We start from the raw sequence: 16112 nt of genomic DNA, 5'->3' as shown, positions 1-16112 counted from the left end.
GAGTAAAGTCTCCGTGAACAGAACACACGTGTTAACAAAGGTCGAGGTCAGAAAAGACAGATTATTGTTTCTGTGGCACCTATCTAATTAGGACACCGAAATGCGTTTTCATTTCCCTGTGCAGATTTCCTCGTAGTTTTGCAAGACAGAGTATTTGTCACAAAACCAATTATACATCTTACCTGCATTTTGCCGCTTTCGTACCTGGAGGAGCAGCTTCCAGGGTTATCTGGTATATACATGTGTCATGATCAGTTTCAAATTATAGTACCTACATATCAGAAGTATTTTACAGAGTGTTTCCACCACTTTCCCACAGCCCCTGTGAAGACCCAGATTAAATTGCCCTTCAGCAATCTACACTTGTTGTAAGAGACAGGTAACGGGATCGTTCTCTAAAACTGTCGGTATTGCTTGTGCATGAAGACAAGCAAGTGCAGACCTTTTCCTGCTATTTAGCGTATTTAGCAATCCACGGGACACTCGTATATTCTAATGAATATGAAAGTGTTTTGTCGATTTTATTGACAGAATGGCGTGTCTTTGTTGAATTGAAACATCTATTTCTTGAAACATGGAAGTTACATTTCTGAGGACAATGCATTGACTACACAGACAAATCTTGATTATTTGCCTTAACTAATTGTTGGCTACTCAACATATGACACAGAATCAAACAATGACACATCACTCGGATATATTAGGTCCACCAATCTATTGTGTCTCGTAAGAGGCGACTAAATTAGATCGGGTGCTCAGACTCAGCGTCTTTGTAGATGAATGTGACCCAGCCATGTAGATGTATAGGCGGCCTTGTTAAGGATTTCTTATTTCTAAATGCAGCGCAAGCAACCAACCAAATAAAAGTAATTACAGAAACATTTAACACTGACTCCAAGTGTATAAATCCAGATAGAAATATTCACCGACAACAGTATGGTCACATTGTAGATGCCTTGCGGTAACTGATTACAATTAAACCGTCTGAAGATAATGATGCTATTTATTGCTAACCCTTCATGTGTGGGTCAGTTCAAGTTGTTGCATTACAACGCGTGATGACCAATGGTTTCTTGGTCCATTCTCCATATATGTTCATGTTCACACTAGTTCTTGAACTGCACAATGTATTTCGACGGAACATCAACTTTCGTTAGAGCTTGACGTGTCATTATGGCACAGAACATTTTGTATGCATATCTGAGATTATCACCTTCGAGGTGACAAGTTGAACTGCGAATATCTCAGATTCAGAGAGGAATGACTTCAATTCATTAAATTGTCAACTTATCCTTAATGCTGAGCAATATTCCAGCCTTTGGGATCTACATTTCACAACTGATGAGGTACAATCGCGCATGCTCTTTCAACGAAGATTTCAAAGAACGTACGCGTCATAAAACTCATGCTCTAATGTTGTTTGATCAAGGTTACACTATTCAAAGCTTTGAAATATCAGTTATCCGTGAATGTAATGACTTAATTCCGATCCTCATCACTCGTTTGGCAATTGAGAATACAAAACACCATATTCGAAATGATGCTGATTTCCCTCCTTGACACCTGATCCTCGTTTGATTAATATTGTGTCAATTCAAAGGTACAAGTTAATGTGTAATTTATTCAAATAATCATCTTAAGTTAAGTCCGTCAAAAGGAACCAACAATAAGACTCTACTGTGGACGAATATGCGATAAACACCTCAATTCTGAAGAGTGTCGACTGTACTGATGCAGATGAATACATACCACAAACCTTGCCGGTGTAACCAGTAACACATGCACAAGCGTATGGCGAGACTGCCTTGTTGCAAACCCCACCATTCTTGCAGGCATCGTCAGTAGTACATATCGGGACTGTAAATATATAGCAATATCATATTGTAAATGTATTGCATTTGGTGAAATTTCGCCATGATTTGCTCGTTGACTGTAATAGGTGTATTGTTCTGATTGTCTGAAAGCGACCCAAACATGCGGATTGTCGCAAGAAATTGAAGAACAATTGAATGTTTTGTGTGTCGTCTTTCATCAAAAGACTGGCTGAGCTGTTCTCTCTTTGTGTAATATTCTTCTATGTTTCCTTGGTGTGAATAGGGGACTTTGGTTTCACGCCGATTTGAACAACATTTCAGTTATGACACGATGCGTCAGCTTAACTTGGGAAGAAAGCCCGTCATCATGATGGGTTTTAACGTTTTCCACCTAAACTGAAACCAATTAGCATGATTATGGTGCTGACAAATCAAGGAACATATTCAGAGCAAAACTGGGATTTAAACCAACGAACTTTGGTTTCTGGCAACCCTATTGGTCTCAACACTTTACTTTGTCGCCGGGGTACCCAAATGGCGTCGGTAACAACTGCTTTAAGAAGCATATACGGGCTTTATACCGTTATGTTAAATATAACGCACACGAATATGCCAGAAATTAACACAAACAGATTGCGCGCCATTACATTGATCACATGCATCCTGATGCCTGTTCTGATCAGCACATTACTGGCTGCTAATACTGGCACATTACTGGCTTGCGAAGCAACTTGTAACACAGGCTGTTTTATTTCTGGCATGTATTTCTTCAGTTCAGACAGATAACATTCCAGGTTGTGCAAACCTACGTCAAAAATGACTATAAGTACGAATTTGTATGGTACCTGTGATAATGGCTGTCAGTGAGTCTGTTGATCTACCATCAGCACAAGTTGTTCCACCGTAGCCACCGGTGCAAATACAGGTATAGGGAGAGCTGCTTGTGTCACATGTCCCAGAGTTCAGACAGTCCGCATCTTCAGTAAATAGGACGTCGAATCACCTGGATGATAGTTAGTTGTTTGTTAGTTGGTTTGTTTTATGTTGAACACTCAGCAATATTCCAGCTATGTGACGGCGGTCTGTAGAAAAATTGCGTCTGGACAAGACAATCCAGTGATTGATATCATGAAAAGGTACCCAGCGGAAACACAAAACAGAACACAATATCACTAATGTATTTGGTATTTGATTTATGGATCACAACATACAAGGCGTATGCACATTAACACATTAACCCCAAGTTAGCATGTGGGGATCAAGGGCTTTGATGTGGGAGAATATGAAACAAAATCCTAATGGTAAGAGTGTATACAAACAAACTTGCTAATGGGGCCTTTACACAGGATGGCGACCTTTGTGCCTCCCGTGTGCGACAATAAAATTTACCAGGTCGTCGTTGGAGGCTCAAAGGAGGCAGAATTGTTGCCTAGGTCGTTCCAAGGTGGTACACAGAAGGTTCAGGCATCGCCATGAACGCCATGGTCGCCGTCAATTTTTGAACATGTTAAAAACAGTCGCACAAAGGTCGCCGAGGAGGCTGGCTGCTCAAAGGTGGCTCAAAGGAGGCAGCAGGGAGGCACAAGCATTGCCGCCTTTGCAGAATGAAGGCCCAGTGGTCGCCCAGTGGTCGCCCAGTGGTCGCCAGGTAACAGATGCGTTCTGCTGAAATATTTTCCCGTCAATCATGGGCGACGCATCTGCCTCCCTTTTGCCTCCTTTGGGCGATCAGCAGCGTGCATTGACCGCCATGCCTCATTCGGCGACCACGGCACCCCTTGAGACACCATGGCAATCCTTCTGCCTCTTTTCTGCCTCCTTTGAGCTACCTGTAGTGCCTCCTCAGCTTGCCTAGAAATATAGGGCGTGTACCTGCAGTGTTTCATTGTGGTTGCAGACGCTGAAAAACTCGAGCACTTACTGCTGAACAACTGCTGGAGTAGTTACATAGAAACATGATTTTCTGGGTTTAGGCGACCATTGAGCGTCCTGACCGGTTTTTGATCACTCAAAGGTGGCAGAAAGGTCGCAGCCCTGTGTAAAGGGGCATTAAGTTTCACTTTGTGTCATCACTGATTTTCTGTGATCCATTCATGACTGTAACCACTATTTTGCTTATACACTGTTTCGGCAGATCATCGAGACAGAAAAAGGTTTTCTCGCTTTGAGGCGTTGGGAATGTTGTCATATTTTATCAAACGATTAAAGGGGTTAAAATTAAATGTGATCAATATCGAATCGGGCGCCTCAAGCCTCTGGAAGGTTGTTTATCCTGGACATCGCATACTCAGTAAAAGACGGTCGATAATCAACTGGCGGATCTACTGCCATGCATTTTGGAGAACCATTCCCAGTCCCAAAAGTTCTCTTGGTGGTGTACATGTCTGCTAAGCACATCCAAGGCACGAAAGTAAGGGGACTCAACTGGGTTTGAATGCGGATCCTCAGCAGGTTGTCCAGAATGATGAGCTTAAGATGAAATCGATTGTTATTATCATCACAAAATCATCGCTGTGACCTTGACCTTGAGCAAATGGTGACGTCGAAGGAGGCTATGACGTTGTCGGTGTAGGAACAAAAGACTGGCATATGCGGAGATTCCTTCCCACCCAAAAACACCCTGCCGATGGCGTTTTTCATGACGTCGTCAATAACTCACACGACCATCATTGAATTGGATTGTTCGTGAACCTTAAATGTAACCACGTGGTCCTTCGTTGATGGTGATGTTACTCTTTCACATTGTAACAGTGAGGATTGTTTTGTGTTTGTTTGTTTGTTGTTTAACGCCACACTCAGCAACATTCAAGCTATATGGCGGGCGGTCTGTAAATAATTGAGTCTGGGCAAGACAATCCAGTGATTGACGGCATGAGCAACGTTCTACGCAATTGGAATACGATGACAAGCAATAACCAAGTCAGCGAGCCTGACCACCCGATCCCGATAGTCGCCTCTTATGACAAGCATAGACGCATTTTAAGGTAAGCTTGGGTTGCTGAAGACCATTCTATCACGGATCTTCACGGGTCGATTTTTTCGGAGTGGTGGTTTACGCTTTGTTACTTAATTCTGAGCATGTTTGTTGATAAACGTGGATACGTTACATCTCGTAAATTATTAGGCACTACGCTATACGACATGGCTGGACAGAAATATATGTCCAGCGAAATTATATGACGGTACAAAGACAATGGAGCCATGTCAAATAATATTTAGCATTACTTCTGTAGTACTACTACTAGATCTGTAAAACAATATGCGAATTTCTTTGGTGACGAAGTGTGTGTCATATTGAAGGGACGTAAAATAACCATGACAGTACTGTAGAATTCAGTATTTTGCGAGAAATCGGACGCAACACTCCAGCCTTTTGATGGTGGCCTGCAATCAGAGCAACGTGGTGGTACACAGTGGCATGCAATCATCCAGGTCATGACAGAGCCTGACCACCCGAACCATTAAGTCGCCTGTTTACATATGTGCGAAAGGATCTGTTCTGAAACGTTATCTGAACTCATGTTGCTATATTTAAAATATAATGACACGAAGGCAAGATCCTAGTCATCATCCAAAAGTAAAACTAAGATGTATTAATGGATAAGGTGAATTGGGGTTTAACGTCGCGTCCAAGATTATTGCACTTATGTAGCGACGTGAATGGACACGCAATACTCCAGCTATATAACCAGCTATATAACGTCGGTCTGTAAATAATCGAGTCTGGATCAGATAATCCAGTGATCGACATCATAAGCATCCATCCCCACATTGGGATACGATGACATGCATCAACCAAGTGAGCGAGCCTGACCACCCGATCTCGTTAGTCGCCTCTTACGGTACGCATTGGTTGCTGAAGACCTATTCTATTCCGGATCATCACGCATCGATTATTACACGAGTGGCTATCGGATACCATTTATCTTACAACGATTCATACGATAAAAAGAGTATAAGAGGGAAGAGTGCAGTAATGTGTGTTTTACACACACTAACATCGCTTCATTTTAGGATCAAATAGGTGCTTATTCTGGTCTTATTTTCATAAACGCAATGGCGCATGAGTGACTCTTACAACTCATTTTGAGTGTTTCTTGTTTAACGCCGCACTCAGAAATATTCAATATGACGGCGGTCTGTAAATAATCGAGTCTGAACCAGACGATACAATGATTGATATCATGAGCATCGGTCCATGCAATTAGGATCGATGACATGCATCAACCAAGTCAGCGAGCCTGACCACCCGATCCCGCAAGTTGCCCCTTACGATAAGCATAGTCGCCTGTTTCGGCAAGCATGGGTTGCTGAAGACCTCTTCCTCCCCGAATCTTCACGGGTATTTAGTTATTATGGAAAAGGGAATCCCAGGTCTTGAAACGATTTTACGATTATTGCTGTCTCTTACAGTGCGCAGAGTTTTTTTGAGGGCGTCATTTGTGTATAACTGATTGAAGCGACGTACAATAACCATAACAGTAGAGTGATTCTGCACTCATGTTTGTTTCTTGCATAAATTATACTCAAGAATATCATAGCTTCATTAATTTGACCTGAAAGTCTAGACCAGATACTCCAGTGATTGACATCATGAGCCTCGATCGACGCGACTGTATACATCCGATCTATTTAATCGCCTCTTACGATTTGGTTGGTTTGTTGTTTAACGCCGCACTCAGCAATATTCAAGCGGTCTGTGTAAATAATCGAGTCTGGACCAGACAATCCAGTGATTGACATCATGAGCATCGATCCACGCAATTGGGATCGATGACATGCATCAACCAAGTCAGCGAGCCTGACCACCCGACTGACCACCCGATCCCGTTTATCGCCTTTACGACAAGCATCCTCGCCTTTTATGGCAAGCATGGGTTGCTGAAGACCTATTCTTCCCCGGATCTTCACGGGTCCACTTACGACAGGCATAGCTTGCAGTGGACCTATAATCTTTCCAAAATTGGCATAGCTTGCAGTGGACATATAATCTCTCCAAAATATCCATGAAAGGAACGATTGATTGAGTGTGCGTGTACTAATGTTTTATGCCAGTCAGCAGTATTAAAGCTTTATCACAGAGATGAAGATATCGGGTAGAATAGGTTTTCAGCAACCCATACCCAACCGACTGACTATGCTTGTCGTAAAAGGCGACTGACGGGATCGGGTGGTCAGGCTCGCTGACTTGGTTGATACATGTCATCGATCCCAATTGCGTGGAGACCTGTGAAGATCCGGGTAGAATAGGTCTTCATGATCAGCAACCCATGCTTGTCGTGAAAGGCGACTAACGGGATTTAGTGGTCAGGTTCGCTGACGTTGTTGATGCATGTCATCGATCCCAATTGCGTGGATCATTAAGAAATAAATGACGAGTAGTTGCTCATCTTACGAAAAAGACTCTGCAGAGAGAATAAACATTGTTTAAAAGGAATAAATTGTTTATTCTCTCTGCAGGGTTTTAATGTACTTTAAAACAACAAGTCGTATTTTTCTTATGTGGGATATCAATATTATGAACAGCCTCTTCAATGATGTTAATAAAATGTAAGTTTTAACAATATTAACTATATTTAAATGACTGCCTGATTAGAATCCGAACTAGGCAATGTCAGAAAGTCCATTTTATGAATGACGTTGTTATATTTGGTTTTCAGCAACGTAGAATAGGTCTTCAGCACCCCATGCTTGCCGTAAAAGGCAACTATGCTTGTAGTAAGAGGCGACTGACGGGATCGGGTGGTCAGGCTCGCTGACTTGGTTGATACATGTCACTCATCTTACCCCAATTGCCTTGATCGATGCCCGTGATGTTAAATCACTGGATTGTCTTGTTCAGACTCGAATATTTACACATCAATCCCAATTGCGTGGATAGATGTTCATGATATCATTCTCTGGATTATCTGGTCCAGACTCGATTATTTACAGACCGCAGAGCGCGGCGTTAAAAACCAAACCAACCAACCAACTTTTACGTCAATTATCTCTCGCTTTTCTCTCCCACAGTTGGACGCGATCGTTCGGCCATTTCGTTTATCTACGTTGGCCAGCTACATCTATGGGGAACAACTCACTCGACTCTTCCCTCTCTAAAATAACATCGTCTAATTTACGACGTCATCAAGTTTCGAGCGCTTGTTCGAATCTCAAGAATTGAAGTCATGATAGAACAATGTTATATTGTGAAATAAACCTACGCTTCATTGCACTTTGCGATTTCTTGCGAAGCTATCTTATATTGAAGTGTTAACGTGTTTGAAGTGGCTGTGAAATGTGTACACTAAATAACTGACTTGAACTCTGCTATACATGTGCATATACATGTCAACCCATACAAATTGTAAGTCTACAGAAATTTCGGAAGAAGATGGAAAGAAATTTTCCTTGCAAACCTGGTGGCAAAATCTGAATACTTTCACTGGAATTATACACTTAACGTTAATTGGAGCTATTGTGTGGTCTGGGACCCGTGGAGATCCGGGATAGAATAGTTCTTCAGCAACCCATGCTTGCCGTAAAAGGCGACTATGCTTGTCGCAAGAGGCGACAAACTGGATCGGGTGGTCAGGCTCGCTGACTTGGTTGATGCATGTTAGTTATCGATCCTAATTGCGTGGATCGATGTTCATGATATCAATCACAGGATTGTCTGGTCCAGACTCGATGTTTTACAGACCGCCGTCATGTTGCTGGAATACTGCTGAGTGCGGCTTTAAACAAACAAACATTATGGTCTGTATCGTATTTATTCATGAGGCAAATCGATGTGATATCAGAATTTACTGTTAAGTGTATTGTAGCATAAGCTGTAGGTATTTGGTTTGTTTGTCAGCAATATTCCAGCTATACGACGGCGGTATGTAAATAATCGAGTCTGGACCAGACGATCCAGGGATTAATATCATAAGCATCGATCCACGCAATTGATGCAATACGATGACATGCTTCAAACAATGTCAGCGAGCCTGACCACCGAATCCCGTTAGTCGCCTCTTACGCCAAGCATAGTCGCCTTTTACGGCAAGCATGGGTTCTACCCCGGACCTGTAGGTATTTATAATTGCTTCATTGAAGTAAGAATGTATGTTATGCTCCTAAACAGCGGGTGATAGCTTGCTAACTGACGTAGTCGCAAAGATTAAGGTTCGTTTCGAGGAGAGATTGGGTAATTCCTGTATGAAAATCAAAACAGTTTTGACATGTGATAACACGCGTAGTGGGTGTGCAGCTTACACAGGTTAAGGTCACCCATGAATAATAGGATCAGAAGAACAATAGGGATCCAATTGTAGGAATTCAGCTACTTCAAACATTTAGAGCCAAAGAGTTGACACAACGGGTGATGATGCATAAGAAAACACCTTCAACTGAATGTAGTGCAAAATGGAGTCATAACACGTTAGATGACAAACAAAAAAGGGTCTTTAACGATTTGATTCAAGTTTGTTTGGACTGCCAATTTGCCTGAGCCATTACTCACTTAGCCCACAGCATGTTAATTGTTTAAATATATATATTTAAACTTCCATGTGTTCCATTGTGACAGAGCGCTTCAATTTATATTGGCTTTGGAATTTCCTAGTTTTTAAACATTTTTTCAAGATAGAGAGCTAGAGAACTGCTGTCGTCATTTGTTCTGAGTAACGATAAAACTTGTGCATGGTAGAATATTTATTATAATATTACAAGGGCAAATATCTTGACCTTAAGTTAGTATAAACTGGACATATAAATAGTGCATGGTATCCATTACCTAAGTCTTCTTTACAGAAATTGCATAGACTGTCAGCAAAGTCATTATCACTAGACATTCTATGTTTATGTACTTTAAAATCATATGAACAACATCACATTTTTGTAAAAGCTCTTCTTAAATTTACAGTCTTAATCGATGATATATATTTTTCAGGTTATAGTAGGTATTTGTAGGTGCAATGTAAATATATCCTTGGTGAGTTGGACATACAATCTGACCATTCCTGCATAAGCAAATCTCTTGTTCTTGATTTTAAACAGTATTTAATTTCCATTACTGTTCAGATTGTACATTACATAGCATTACAAACTGGAAAAAGGATTAGCAAACAGGTCAAAAAGGCCTATATTAATGCTTCTCCTTGTTCTTTCCTCAAATGTATAAATAAAAGCATCACAGTGTCCGACATCAACCATACATAACCAAAGCCATAACTAACCAATATATATCTAACAAATAACCCAAATTTAATAACCTAATTCATCATGTTTACATAGCATGAAATAGCAATGCTTTTGATAGCTACCCAAAGGCAGTCTTAAGTTCATACATTCTCTTTCTTCCAGGTTCACCTAAAACAGCAGTATTTAAACATTTTTATCCTATTTTCAAAGTATAATTACAATATTTAGTGTGTATAATTGCAATGCTTTTTCTTACTTTTGTACACCATATCTCCGCACCATATTTGTGTGTACAAAACTATATCCATTTGCAATTTACACCTTCGTGTTTACTTACTTTTTATTTGCATTTGGACCCGTAAAGAACCGGGATAGAATAGGTCTTCAGCAACCCATGCTTGCCGGAAGAGGCGACTAACGGGATCGGGTGGTCAAGCTCGCTGATTTGGTTGATGCATGTCGCAGACGCTCGGAGAGCATCCCCTACACCACTTAGGCGGTCTAGTAAATATGTATGTGTGATAGTTGGTTACCATACTATGAACAATCTGACAGCATTTACTAAATACAGCCTGAGTGTGTAAAGGAAGCATTTAGTTAACGTTTCATGTGGCAAATGCACTGCGCCCGATGCTTGGGTAATGTCTAAATCGACGAAGCCAAACTGATTACAACCAAGTATGTTGTCAGGGATAACACATAATTTAGCTATACCCTGACAATGATCCTATCTGTGTAGGCAGACTGAGGACGGTTGTAATTGAAACCGAAAAAAATGTGTTCGACAGGTCAGATTTCAGTCTGCTATTAATGCAAAGGGTCCTTCACCCACTGGGAGGAATATTTTAGGACTGGTGTATTTAGACGAATGGATATTGTTTACATGTCTAACTGTGAACATAAATCATGCAGCAAAGACTACAATGAGAAACAGTATACCCTATTGGGTTCGAACACGTGTGTTGATGAGTCAATAACTTTGTGCTGGTCTTCATACAAGCTGGTACATTTAGCTCTACGTTTTACGTGCTTGGTATCTAATGGGGATTCTGTATCTAACGTCACGTGGAGATAATAATATATGTTAGACTAGATTAAAAATTGAATGATTGAAAATATGTTCCTGTACATGTGTGTTGTTTGGGAACAACTTGTAAAACGTTTTTTGTTGTGCTACTCATACAGGGGAGGGGCGGTCGGGTAGCCAAGTGGGTAAAGCGTTCGCTCGTCACGCCGAAGACCCGGGTTCGATTCCCAACATGGGTACAATGTGTGAAGTTCATTTCAGGTGTCTCCCGCCGTGATATTGCAGGAATATTGCTAACAGCGGCGTAAACCCATACTCATTCACTCACACCTACAGGGGAAATTTGTCATGCACCATAAAACAAAACAAACAGCACATCGTTTTTGAAACAATAGAGCTCATCAATGTTTTTTCTTCATATTGTAAATTATTTCATCTGTTAAATGTTTTAAGTACTAAACTGATAAGGTGTGAGTGTCAATAGTAAAGCATTGTTAAATATGTTCGTGTCCTTCGTTGACAGCCAAATGTGTTATATGAATTGAATAAATTCCCTACATGTTGTTCGTAATAACCATATAAATCTGGTTGAAATGATAAGCGAGTCCGAGTCACCCAGGTCTGCAAACAAGACTTTTAAGTTTATGACATCAGCCTCGTCATCTGCATCAACCTTACCCCCTTCAATTACTATTATGTGCTCGCCTTGGCACGTCATTCGAGACATATCCTCTCCTCTCATTACCGATCTTCACAAGTGTGCACAATTGTCTATGCTTGTTTCTGCCTCTGAAAATGCTCACTCGATTGAACAACGTGGCGCCTCCATAAATAAAGAGCCTCTTGGTTAAAATTACAATCGACATCCATAACAATATCAGAATAACAAACATGTTTTGTTATAGACGGGGAGAATATTGACTTGAACCAACACATGGCAGGTCATGAAATGACATGCATTCAATGCTGAATAGCTTTGAGTAACATCTTAAGTTACAGTTAACATCGAGGGTGTGTGAAAATACAAAGACGTGCGTTCCTTGATGATAATGGAAATGTGTTTTTTTACATTTTTTTCTGATGCGTAATTTACGCGCCGCGTCAATGCAAAGTGGGGTCCATAGGCAATTGTGAAAACTATAATCTGATCGTACTGTGTTTGCTGAACCCAATATGACTGTGCTTTAAATTGATATATCACTTCTTTCACCGACACAATGACACACGCCTCAGGAATTTGCAAAATATTTTTGTTGCATTCGAATTTGCCAACAAAAATAAAATTGTGTATGTAATTATTGTTTTATTTTTATGTAATTATTGTGACTATCATCTTAGGGTTAACGTATGCAGATAATGTAAAAATACATGCGTCTACGCAGTTAGTACTTTTAATTATTCAAAGAACACTAACGGATCAACAACAATAATGTCAAGTCACCTTTAGGAATTCACTTTGCGAAAGAATGATAAGTACTGTTTGACTCCTAAATGTACAGTATGTTTATGGATTATTTATTTGGTTTTGAAGTTGTCTTTTAAATTGAAAGAGAATGTTGAGGAAGTATACTAGGAGTGCCGTTGGCTCACAAATTAGCTGTACTTTACGCTTCAGTGCTCCTCATATATGCCAGTAAATTAGCCCCGTGAAGATCCGGGATAGAATAGGTCTTCAGCAACACATGCTTGCCGTAAAGGCGACTATGCTTGTCGTAAGAGGCGACTAACGGGATCGGGTTGTCAGGCTCGCTTACTTGGTTGATGTATGTCATCGATCCCAATTGCATGGATCGATGTTCATGATGTAAATCGCTGGATTGTCTGGTCCAGACACGACTATTTACAGACCGCCGTCATATAGCTGGAATGTTGCTGAGTGCGGCGTAAAACAACAAACCAAAGCCAGTGAATTATAACATAAATAGTACCACGGCATTGTGGCTGATCTGAATATGTATTCAACAATAAGAAATGCCAAAGAAGACAGCCACTTACCATTAGGTATGCTGTTCATATATATTTTCTATATAAATATTGAACACTAAAAACTAAAACTAAAGCTACTGACTGACAAATGAGTATGTCATTATAACGAGAGGTGACGGTGTAGTAAAAGGGGGATAAACGTAGCGTCTAAGATATTGCACATATCCATCGAGGTGCATCCGGGGTAGAATAGGTTTACGTCTTTAAACAACAAACAAAAACAAAACATGTTCGCTGCAAGTCTGCTTGTTCTAATCCGGACAATCCAGTGATTGACATCATGAGCATCGTTCCGCGCAATTGGGATCGATGACATGCATCAACCAAGTCAGCGAGCCTCACCACCCGATCCCGTTAGTCGCCTTTTACGACAAGCATAGTCGCCTTTTACGGCAAGCATGGGTTGCTGAAGACCTATTCTAACCCGGGTCAACTGAATAATGTCCATAAGGAATTGACCATCTGATATTCAAGGGGAGAGGGGTGGCAAGGTGGTTATCGTGAAAAGATGAAACAAATATCTGGTTTTGCAGCTGTTGCTAAAAACATATACATTCTCCAGACAAACTCCAAGCACAACCCCCCGAATTTAGCTTTTTATCAATATCGCTGCTGTGCCGTGTTGGCCTCCAACTCTTTACATTCGTTGTGCAGCAACAGATCAGTTATACCTTGCAATCAATATACCGGAGTCTGAGTGTACAGGAAACACCGTGTACCGTTTAGGATGACTGTGTACAAGACTAAGCCAGTAATTGATTTTTTTCCATTTTTTGATTTTTTATCTTCTTACTAAATAGCCACACGTAACCACGATTACACACAGAAAGACACGAACAGATATATTTTTCTCGGACATTGTCACATTACGAACTATATAAAATGCATACTTCTGAGGTAATATTATCGTATTAAGCGTATAATACATCGTGGGGGGACAAATAGTGAAAGACAGCGCGTTAAAGGAAAGGGGACAATCATAATCCTGCTGATACACACACAGACTCATTGAAGAACTCACAGACTCCTTGAAGATCTGGGTTTGAATTGATCTTCAGCAAGCCTTGCTTGTAGGAGGCGAATAACAAGATCGTGTAGTCAGGCTCGCTGACTTTGTTGATACATGTCATCGTATCCCAATTGCGTAAATCCATGCTTATAATGCTTACTAAAAATATCAGACTCGATTATTAAGTCAGCCCTCACATAACTGAAAAATAGTTGAGTGCGACGTGAATCAAGAAATATACAAACATAATATGTCTAAAACAATCGACTCCAACTTGGACGTAAGGGGCTAAGATTTAATTTGCATTCAGCTATTAACCTACTTTCTCTTATTTGAAAACTTGAATGATCTACCAAGGGACTAACAGTAATAAAATTGAAACAGTGTTACTATTGTATACATAATATCAATGTCAATGCAGTGGGTCATTATATTTTTAATAACCCGAAAATAACATCCTACCGTCAGCACCACTCAAGAAACTAATTCACATCTTGATCAATTGTATAAGAGAAACATGTATGTCCACCAATTTTCTACAGTATACCTTGATGTTGTTTTGTGAATTCAAATGTGACTATATACAAAATCTTAAGCAACTGTATTGGAAAACTATCATTGTTGTTCATACAGCAAAACATTATAACAAAAATACCCTACAGAAGACATAAAAAGAAACACATACACATGAAGTACCTGCCTCCAATGTGGCATTGTAACATTACGTGTAAAATGCATTTATCTCGTTTCGACTGGGCCATTTTGTAACCGAGATCCTATCAGTTACGTGTGACGCGAGTGCTGCCAATCTGTACATTGATCGTGCAGAATAGAAGTCTAACATTTGAATGGTGTGGTGCATGGCTGTGTCAAACAGATTAAGACCATGCAGTGTAAATGAATGGGCCATAAATTGATTTTCCGTATCCATGCATTTTACGATCGTTATACCATGTAATCTTGAAGTATGTGGTTTCTGTGGTATCCATCCATGAATATTAACCGTATGCCAACAACAACTGAATTTCTGTCTACTGATGATTAGCATGGCGTATCCAGCATCCATTGCTGGTCGTAAGCGGCAAGACCCGTTAAGATTCCGAGGTAGAATAGGTCTTCAGCAACCCATGCTTGCCGTAAAAGGTGACTATGCTTGTCGTAAAAGGCGACTAACGGGATTGGGTGGTCAGGCTCGCTGACTTGGTTGATGCATGTCATCGATCCCAATTGCGTGGATCGATGCTCATCATATCAATCACTGGATTGTCTGGTCCAGACTCGATTATTTACAGACCGCCGTCATATAGCTGGAATATTGCTGAGTGCGGCGTTAAACAACAAACCAATCGTAAGCGGCAACTGACCCGTGCAGCTCCGGGATAGAATAGGTCTTCAGCAACCCATACTTGCGGGAAGAGGCGACGAACGGCATCGGGTGGTCAGACTCGCTGACTTGGTTGATGCATGTCATCGTATCCCAATTGCGTGGATCGATGCCCGTGATGTTAATCACTGGATTGTCTGGTCCAGATTCGATTATTTACAGACCACCGCCATTTTGCTTTAATATTGCAGAGTGCGGCGTTAAACAACAAACAAACGTAAGCGGCAACTAGAATTATTCGGTGTTTGGAGACTGTGATCTTAGTGTGTGTGATCGTGTCCCGGTATGGTTAATGCCTGCTCATGTCTGCAGGTACTGTACAAATTAGATGAGGCCGCACAAACGAAATCAATGTTTCTCGGTCACATTTACCTAATTGTGAGGAGAGAGGTAGGAGTTCATGTTATGTTTTACCTGCAACAAAATAAGTAAGTGTTGCTGACAATATTCACTTGCATTTATCTTTTAACGACATGGTACATTATATTAGTTGATATGATAAATGATGTTAATAATAATTAGAAGAAGAAGACAAATAAGAGGAACAGCAACCCTGCAGAGTCCTTCATATCGATGAGGTAGGCTGGCCTTAAACGTGAAACAGAAGGCTTTCTGTTTCCTGCTCATAACCCGTCACCTCCAACCAGAGACCCGTGAAGATCCCGGGTAGAATAGCGGTTCAGCAACCCATGCTTGCCGTAAATGGCGACTATGCTTGTCGTAAAA

The sequence above is a fragment of the Haliotis cracherodii genome, unplaced genomic scaffold, assembly GCF_022045235.1.
Source record: "Haliotis cracherodii isolate W230 unplaced genomic scaffold, xgHalCrac1.p SCAF_15, whole genome shotgun sequence".
In the NCBI taxonomy this organism is placed as follows: domain Eukaryota; kingdom Metazoa; phylum Mollusca; class Gastropoda; order Lepetellida; family Haliotidae; genus Haliotis; species Haliotis cracherodii.
Note: the sequence above shows the minus strand (reverse complement) of the source record.